The sequence below is a fragment of the Podarcis raffonei genome, chromosome 4 (assembly GCF_027172205.1).
Source record: "Podarcis raffonei isolate rPodRaf1 chromosome 4, rPodRaf1.pri, whole genome shotgun sequence".
In the NCBI taxonomy this organism is placed as follows: Eukaryota; Metazoa; Chordata; class Lepidosauria; order Squamata; family Lacertidae; genus Podarcis; species Podarcis raffonei.
This window is the reverse complement of record NC_070605.1, coordinates 58,742,675-58,751,891: the sequence shown is the minus strand read 5'-3', so window position 1 is coordinate 58,751,891 and position 9,217 is coordinate 58,742,675.

The window sequence follows — 9,217 nt, the reverse complement described above, 5'->3', positions numbered from 1 at the left end:
GGGTATGTGTACTCCTGCATCCCCCCCCCCCCCCAGAAAAAGCACTGGTCTAACCTTCCTCACAGGACTGTTGTGAGGCTGAAATGGGGTGGAGGAGAACTAGGTATACCATTTTGAGGTCCTTGGAAGAAAAAGGTGGTATATAAATAAGTAATGAAACCAGACAATGAAATAGAGTTTAAAAGGATTGGACAATAAAAAGACACCAGAGTAGGCACTAGATGAGTCTCGCCAAGGCAAGGTGTAGGAGGCAAGGTGGAACAGAATTGATTTAGGCTAGGAGCACATGATCGCTAGAGCCCATTACAGTATATTACTTCACAGGCTGCTGGGTAGGAAATTCCCTGTACATGCACATACACTGGATTCTCTGAACGCGTACACCAAGAATCAACTTTTCAGATGCAGTGTTGTTGTTTTCTGGTTGTTTGGAGGAGTTGGTTTCTGCCTGGTTTTGGTGTTTCTTGGGAGTGAAGTAGGAATTATTAATCTCAGGCTTCTTCTGATTACAACTACAATTCAGCATTCTTTCTCATCCCTGAATTAAATTGCCTTCTTGCTGATCATGTGAATGAACGGATAAGTAAATCAATTAAAGGGCCAGAACTAGCAAAAGCATAAGAAGCAACCAAAAGTGAGAGCACAGCATTTGAGAAGTTCATTAACAGAGATCTTCAAAATTACAGTCGGAAGGATGTGAGTGTGGCTAACTTTGACTTAGAAATAATTAAACAGTCATGGTTGTATGAAGTTCTTTATTTTATAATAGTCCTGCCTGATGCTTGATGATAATTAACATCACTTGAAACAATGGTTGTAAACATGTTATGTTGTTTATTACAGTGCCACATAGCCCAAGTCCACTTTCACCAAAGGTCTTGCCCCATAGCCCTCACCACCCCAAAAATCTAAACATGCCTATCCTCCATTTTAATTCCTAAAGGAAATAGTAATGCTGAGCTTGGGCATTGTTGGGGCAGCACCAGCACCTGAAAGCCTTGAACCAGCTCTCAAGGCCTATCTTTGGCCTACCATAAATGTTTTTTTCTAGCCATGACTGCAAGAAGCATCGAGTGGCTGGATCCTTTTAATTTCCCACAGTGCGACGTAATATAATTTTGGGGCAAAGGGGAAACGGTGGCAAGTTGTTCAATACATTGCCTTTCACATAGGATATTCCTCTGATGGCATTTCAGTGAGATGCAACATACAACCTTAAGAAAGCAATTCCCATGGGAAAATTGATGCAGTTACTTCTGCTTGGAACCATGTTCTATGCTATACAAATGCTCCCAAAACATTTTCTGTGCCAATCCAAACATTAGTAAATCATGAGTCACTCCCCCACAAAAGAGCCAAGAGATTGTACAATAAAGAACAGAAACACTGTCCCTTTTTAGTATTGCTTCCAAATGCCAGGATAGGCTCATACCTTCATTGGACCAACCAAAATGTCACAAAAAATAGCAAACAAGCTTTCCTGATATTCAGAATTGTTTATCAGGCTAGATGTTTAAGCAGTGGCAGGGGTGTGGGAGCTAAAGAGAGAAACTGGCTTGAAAGACACATTCCCAGTGACTTCCTATTTCCCCACACACTAGGAGCCAAGGACGGCAGAATTGGGCAACAGCCCTTTTAAGAGCATAAAAGGGAGCTGGGCCAACAGCAGGATCAGACCACTCAGCCTTCAGACACCCCAGTCCTCAACCCTCTACAGTCCTTTGCCCAAGGTGGTTGTGATAAACTCAAGTCCATTTCTCCCACGAGCTTCCATACGTTCCCACCATACATGCCCCACAACCTTATTAAAACCAATGTATCTTGCTCTGTTCTACAGCTGAGCAACAAATAGCCATGATACCATACCAGGCAAACCAGAAAGGAAAGTGTTTGGTACTCAACTACTTCCGCCATGGGGAATGCATAATGGAAGTCTGCAGTAGCTTGTGGCTGTGCACTTTGAGCCACTTTAGCGCATGGGTTTTGACTTCAGCTACACAAAGCGCAAGGTGAATTCATTATTACTGTATAAGCAAATGAGATGAATTTAGGTCAGCTGCAGGTGAAACCATCGTCAACACACAATGACCCTTGGTAAGGGAGCAACAGAAAAGTAACAGGATGCATGCCAAGTGAACAAGGAAAGGAAAGGTTCTTAAACTAGTTGAAAATGCAAACTTTTGGAACCAAAAGGCAAACACATGTCAAATTCTCTCTGCAAGGCCATTTATCTCATTTTGAAAAGCTCTCATGCTTTTCAAGCTAACTTTTAACATTAGCATTAAAAGTTATTAAATGGTTGCATGAGCTGAAGGTCAGTCACACACCCATCCTTCTCCTCCCCCTGGAAAGCCTCTCTGAAGGATAGAATGTGGACTCCTGAGCAGTTTGAGCTATGACTATATCACCATTGGAACAACAGTAGTGGTGGTATAGGGAAATTACTCAAAATTTGGTGGAGGAACAATTCTACCGCTGCCTGATTTGGAGAGGTTCCTCTCTCCCACTGCAACCACCTGCAACACAGACCATGCTGATCCGGAGGGTCGTTACAAGAGCCTGTGCAAAGGAAAAATAGATTGTCCAAGCAGCTTTCCTGCACCCTTCATGGGTTCTGAGCAGATGACAGACCTGCAACAATCCACAGGTAACCTTGAATCTAGTTGGCACTCCCCAATTATTGTGTCCAAAATGTGGGCTTCTAGAGCACCAGTGAGGGGTGTATGCAGGAGCGTATGAAGTGGGGGGTGGAGGGGGCGGGCCACCCTGGGTGCCACTCGGGGTGACAAGATGGCCCCGCCTCCCCCCAGCTGTAGAGCGGCCGAGGGCGTGCATAGTCCATCTGGGCAACGCTCATGTGGCATCCGTACAGGCTGCCACTCTTGCGCACCACTCATACGGTCTGCCTCTCGCACAGCGACCATATGGGCTGCCACTCTCACACACCATCCATATGGGCATCCGTACAGGGTGCCACACGTGTGCACTCCGTACGGGATGCCGCACATGCGCACTCTGTGCGGGCTGCCCTCCCCCAGGTGCCGGCGAGGATTCCTCCGCCACTGGGCATATGGGGTGTCAGGGAGAGGTAGTACCTCTGGTGGGAAACACATTTTGCTCCTTCTGAGGTAGTTTGTCCACCTTTGGTCATCACCCTGCTCTCAGCTCTCACCCTGTGGCTCCTAGAAGCTATTGGTGTGTGACAGCAGCCACATTCTCAGAATGGCTTCGACTGGCCAGCTAAACCAGGTGAAGGTAGCTGATGGGGCTCAAACCCTTGGTGAGTTAGAGATGCCCCTGCACGTGAAGACAGGCTCTGGAGGACTGAGTGGATGAGACCAACAGTGGGTCCAATGGTCAAGAAGGTGGTTTTTGCACAGTGTAGAGGGAAGTGAGGGGCAGATGGGGCTCATTGACCTGGGAAGGTAGCCCATCTAGAAGGAAAAGTCTGATACCAAACCTCCACTGCCCTTAAGGATATCTTAGGAGAAAAGGCTAAGGAGCAAACCCTACACAAATCTGGAATGGAATCCCTAAAACACTTGGATAGTGCCTTGTACGTCTCTTTCTGGCAACTGTAGCCAAGCTGGTGTCAAATGTATTGCTCTGCTTTCCTTTGGACTACATAAGTGAGACCGAGAGTGGGGTCTTGTTGTCTGGGCAGCCCAGGACTTCCATACACACTGCCCAGACTTGCGCCCTGGGAAGGTCCCTTTGGTGTTGCCAACGAGGTGGTTTGACCTCACCCCCAGAGCCACACTCCATTGTCTCTTGAGACAAACAGATACCAACAACAGCTCTGTAATAATGTAAATCCACAAAGGTTGTGTGATAATTAGATATTCATGATAGAGTGTGGCTGTGTAAACTTTTGGCATTAGAGTATTTGAATTATTTTCTTTTTATTTGTCTACAAATTATGCTTACTTTTCCTGTCTCAAACACACATTACTGTTTATAGCTTGTGATTTTTTACAAATATTGATTCTCTCTTCTTAAATTCTTCTTTATTTGTTTGGGCATACTTATAACAACATTGTTTTCCTGCCTACATGTTTAAAGATTTTGTGTTATTTAAATAGCCCTCTAGATAGCAGGAAGTCCACAATTCAGCAGTAGAACATTTGCTTTGTGAACAGAAAATCCCAGTTTCAGCCCCCCCCCCACATTTCCAGGTAGGGCTGAGTGAGACCCCTAAAGAGCCACTTCAATCCAGCGTACCCAGTATTGTCCTAAATGGATCAACTGTTGGACTTAACACAAAAAATCTTCCTGTGTTCCCATAGCTCTCCTTATTGAATCTATTGTTGTTTTCTCTCCTCTTCAATGATTTTTTAAACATTATTTTAAATTTGGCTTGATATTTATTTACTTCTTGCAACTGTATGCCATTCTTCTTGCAAGGAACTCTGGGCAGTGCTGGTTAAACCAAGAGAGTCCCTGGCCCAAGGTCACTAAGGTTGCTTTATGGCCGAGCACGGGATTAAATCTGGGTCTTCGCACTAGGCCATCCCTGTTCACTGACACCATCACACTGGCTCTGAATATATCTTCCTAAAATATATTTCTAAATAAAATATTGCATTTAGATGAAAAACAATGGAGAAAGCAATGTTTTAAAAGGCTTTTTGTCTTGAGAGGTCTTCTGAAAGAGAGCCCTTTCTTCAGCTCACCAAGGAAAGAATGAATATGAAAAAATTTAATGTAACATCTCAGGTGCCAGACTGCATTCCCCAGGAATTTGCTACCTAACTGAAGGGATACTGAAGGGATTTTCTGGGAACAAGACCCACACTCTGTCCCACTCTGCCAGAGCAGATTGCCTGGTGGCTATAAATTAATTGGTGTGAACTACTGCCAGGAAAACAAGCTTTACCAGCTTAGCAATGGTAAGACTTGCAGAGAAGTGGCCTTACTTTCTACAGGTTGGGCTCCAGTGGAGAGCTTAAAGTAAGATAAGGAGCTGCTTCAGTGACCTGCAACACCTGTGCCATGTTTGTCTTCCTGCCTGAGAAAGTGCAAAACTACACCTGCAGCAAATGCAAGCTGGTTGCCTTGGTGGAAGAGAAGGTACAGCAAATTGGGGCTCACTTATCCACACTTGGAGCTACCAGGCTAAGATGAAGAAATTCTCACTAGACCAGAGTGGAACAGAGATGCAGGCAGGGTGTCCCTAGGGAGGAGGAAGATTGCCCATTGTAGGAGACAAACCTGTGGAGGAACGTGACACAAAAAAACAGGGTTGTCAGGAGTCATGCTGTGTCTCGATTCCATGCCCTCACTTTGGACACCGATTCTCGGCCAGAGGAGTGAGAACTGCAGTTGCAGATCTTAGAACACACTGAGGTGGCTATGGAAGGTACAGTGTACAGAACAAATCCTGCAGCTTCCCAGAGAAAGAAGATACGTGTGGCGGCGGCAGGTGACTCCCTGCAGAGGTACACAGAGGTAGCAGTGTACAAAGGTAACTGCCACATGGAAGATGGAGCAAGCTTTTTTTCTCCTGCTCTAGAGGATAGGACCTGAACCAATGGCTTCAGGTTACAAGAAAGGAGATTCTGACTAAACATCAGGAAGAAATTTCTGACGCTAAGAGCTGTTTGACAGCTAAGAGCTGAGAGCCAGTGTGGTGTAGTGGTTAAGAGCGGTAGACTCGTAATCTGGTGAACCGGGTTTGCTTCCCCGCTCCTCCACATGCAGCTGCTGGGTGACCTTGGCCTAGTCACACTTCTCTGAAGTCTCTCAGCCCCACTCACCTCACAGAGTGTTTGTTGTGGGGGAGGAAGGGAAAGGAGACTGTTAGCTGCTTTGAGACTCCTTCGGGTACTGATAAAGTGGGATATCAAATCCAAACTCTTCTTCTTCTTCCCTCTGAAGGTGGTGGACTCTCATTCCCTGGAGGTTTCTAAGCAGAGGTTGGATGGCCATCTGTCATGTATGTCACTTCCAACTCTACCATTCTGTGTTTTTATGATTCTATGAAGTACCACTGCTGACACACGAACATACATTTTCAGCCCTGTTTAACTATGGAGGAACTGCTATTACATTTCTCAACCCAAGTTCTTTGGGTCTTGTGACTCATTAGAGTTAATTGTGGAGAAATCCAAAACTCAATAAAGGTTGGATTGTTAAGATAAAATGGAGTCTAAATTACCTACCTTCAGGGTTCCTGTGCAAATAAAGAACAAGACATTTAGTTCTGCACAATATCAAAGCAGATAGGGAGATGCTGTATTCAGGGTGGTCTAAGAAAGCTACAGGTCTGAAATAGTTCTGATTGTGTTTGGTTAATAAGTTATTTTCCCAGCATGTTTGGAGTGATTTCCCCCTCTGTTTTAATAATGTATTTTGTAATGCTTTGTGAACCATGCTCTATTCTAAGTCTGCTGCACTTTCTGTTAAATTTTAAAAGAAAACTTATTTTATCTTTGCTCATCACCTTGCATCTGCTTTATTATTCCCCATTTATTATTTAGTTTGTGGGTTCACTCACACTGAACTAAGTGCTTTTTAAGAAAGGAGAAGGCAGAGTCCCTGCAATGAAGAGTGGAACTGCTGATGATTTAAGGAAAGGAGCAGCCTGCTGCAACCACAATGGAGAGAGGTCACCAGAGAAAACTCTGTGCCCAGAACCATTTTTGTGGTGGTGGAGATATTTCCTTTTAAATGCTGCATCCCTGAAAGTCACCATGGGAACTGTTGAGGTCTGGTTTGCTGACAGAAAAAAAAGAGTTTTATGCATAAAGCTGAGTGGAAATTTAGAGGTAGCTGCTTGGAACATAAATCTCATGTATGGCACATGGCCTTGAACATGCATGGGGGACCTGTGGCCCCCCAGTTGTTACTGGACAACAGCTCCCCTTGCTCCTGACCATTGGGTGTGCTGGCTGTAGCTAGAGATGTGAAGGCCTGCCAAAAAATCCCCCTTTCATACAAAAAACACTCCCCTTCCCATTTTTTTCTAAAGCTTTTTTGCCTGTCCCCCCCAAAAAAACCCCCAGGAAAATTGAAATTTTGGATTATGAAATATTTATAAAATGCTTAAAGCAAGATATTCATGCATTTACTCTCCCAAAACAACTTCAAAAAAGTGTAACAGAAAGAATAATATGATGTGCAATATCAGGTTATTTCACTTCCTGTATGCTGAGAACTTTGCTCTCTCAGGTTTTCTCTGATTGACTTCTGCTCCCCCACCTCTTAGAAGACAATACTTTTTAAACTTAACTGGAATAGCTATGCAGTGTCCCCAAATATAGCATCAGAAGTCTGGAAGAAAGTTGCTGTTCCTGTTCCAGCTTAAAACAATGACTGGGTGCTGCTAAATTGTCCAGATCTGGAAGGACCCTCAGATTCTATCAGTTCTAGGGAGGGCTCTGATGACGCTAGTGATCCAAGGGTGATCTGAGGACCTTTAGACTATTCATCCCAAATCTGTATACAATTCTGCTGTTGGTCACTTATGTATATGGCTCTGTTACAGGGGTGGCTCGTCCTGTTTCGCCACCTGAGGCAAAAGAAGAATTGCCTCCTCCTTGGCCCCACCTACCACACTCCACTTCCACTGCTGTGGCACCCTGGTTCTCACCAGTCTCGGTGGGAGCTGGCCTGCTCCTCCAAGTGTTGCCAATCAGCTTCCTCCTCCCACCCCAAGGTGTGGGGAGCCCAGTGGCAACTGACAAGCAGGGACACCCCAGCTATGGCCAATCCTGGCAGGAGCCAGAGAACTCCTCCAAGCCATGCCTCTTGCTGGGCTTCTTTGCCCAGGGCTGGGGAAGATGAGTGGCAACGCCACATGCCAGAACACCTCCCTCTCGGCAGTGGAAGTTGGGTGGGCAAGCAGAGCACTGCCTCTTGCACTTCTGCCGCCTGAAGCGAGTGCTTCACCCCGTGTCATGGGAGGGCCGGCTCTGTTCTGTTCTGTTCCATGTGGGATCAAAGGAAACTGGCATACCTGTTCTGACGGCTGTTGCAGTCCTGTGGTCCTAAACGCCACATCTTTTCAACAGCATTGTCTACAGAAGGCAATACATGGGATCTGTACATACTTTGCTTTAGGAGCAAGTTTTCTAGATAGCAGAAGGATTTTGTCCCCAGCAACTACGAAGAGGAGAAGCACCAAACTCGCTTTAAAAAATGATTTACTTGTTCACAACAAAGGAAAAGGTTTTTGTGATTTCAGGCTGCTCTCAGGATGTGAAAGCAGATGCACTGCTGGTGTTGTCAGCCTTGAGGTTATACAGGGCTGTTCCCAAAAGCCCCATTTCTTTCTCAGTATTTCTTTCTCCTTGTCATATGCAGATCCCAGAATAACATTTCCTGTCTAGAAGGCTATGATACTGATGCATTCCTTGGATTAGTGGAATTGGATCTGTTCTTAGATGTCAGTTTTCTTGTAGAGATTAAGGTCTGCTCCAGCTGGGGAAGATAGTCAGCAGATCAAAGGTGTATTTTTAGCAAACTTCCATGGGGTAATATTGCTTTAATGATCATATACGTGCATAATATTTAATATCATTAAACACTAAATTATCTAAAGCACAGATTTAATTCTGAGTATCTTCCCTAGGGAGCTGGATAATAAATGTTAATTTTCTATTTTATTTTTAAAGTTTGGTAATATACTGCCCAAATCTAGCACTTGTTACTCTGTCACATAACAGATTAGTATGGCACTACTAGCTAGGTTCTGCACTGGATTTGAATAAGATTCAAAGTTGGTATTTCAGGAAGAGCAGTAGCTCAGTGCTAGAACATCAGAAGGTCCCAGGCTCAACTCCTGGTCCCAGGCTCAACTCAACTCCCTACTCCAAGTAGGGAGGTGAAGGACTTCTGCCTGAAACCCTGGACAACTGCTACCAGTCACTGTAGATAATACAGAGCTACATGGACCAATAATCTGACCCAGCTTTCTATGCTCCTATGTTCTGAAGAAAGTCACTTCAGAAGGTTCTCTCATGAAATCTGGCATTGAGCCTTCTGCGTGTTCCATGGGTGGCTGGTGCCCATTGGCATTTGCAGAGCAGAAGACAGGGAGACTACCAATAGTTGGAGCCAGAACAAACGATAGGTAGAACCAACTAAGGGCTGTCAATGGCTGCTGGTCATGATGGATGTACTGCACACTATTTTCCAGGGTTAGAGCTATGGTTCCAAATGTCAGTTGCTATGGGACAAAACAGAGAAGGGCTACCACCCCCATGCCTTCTTTGTG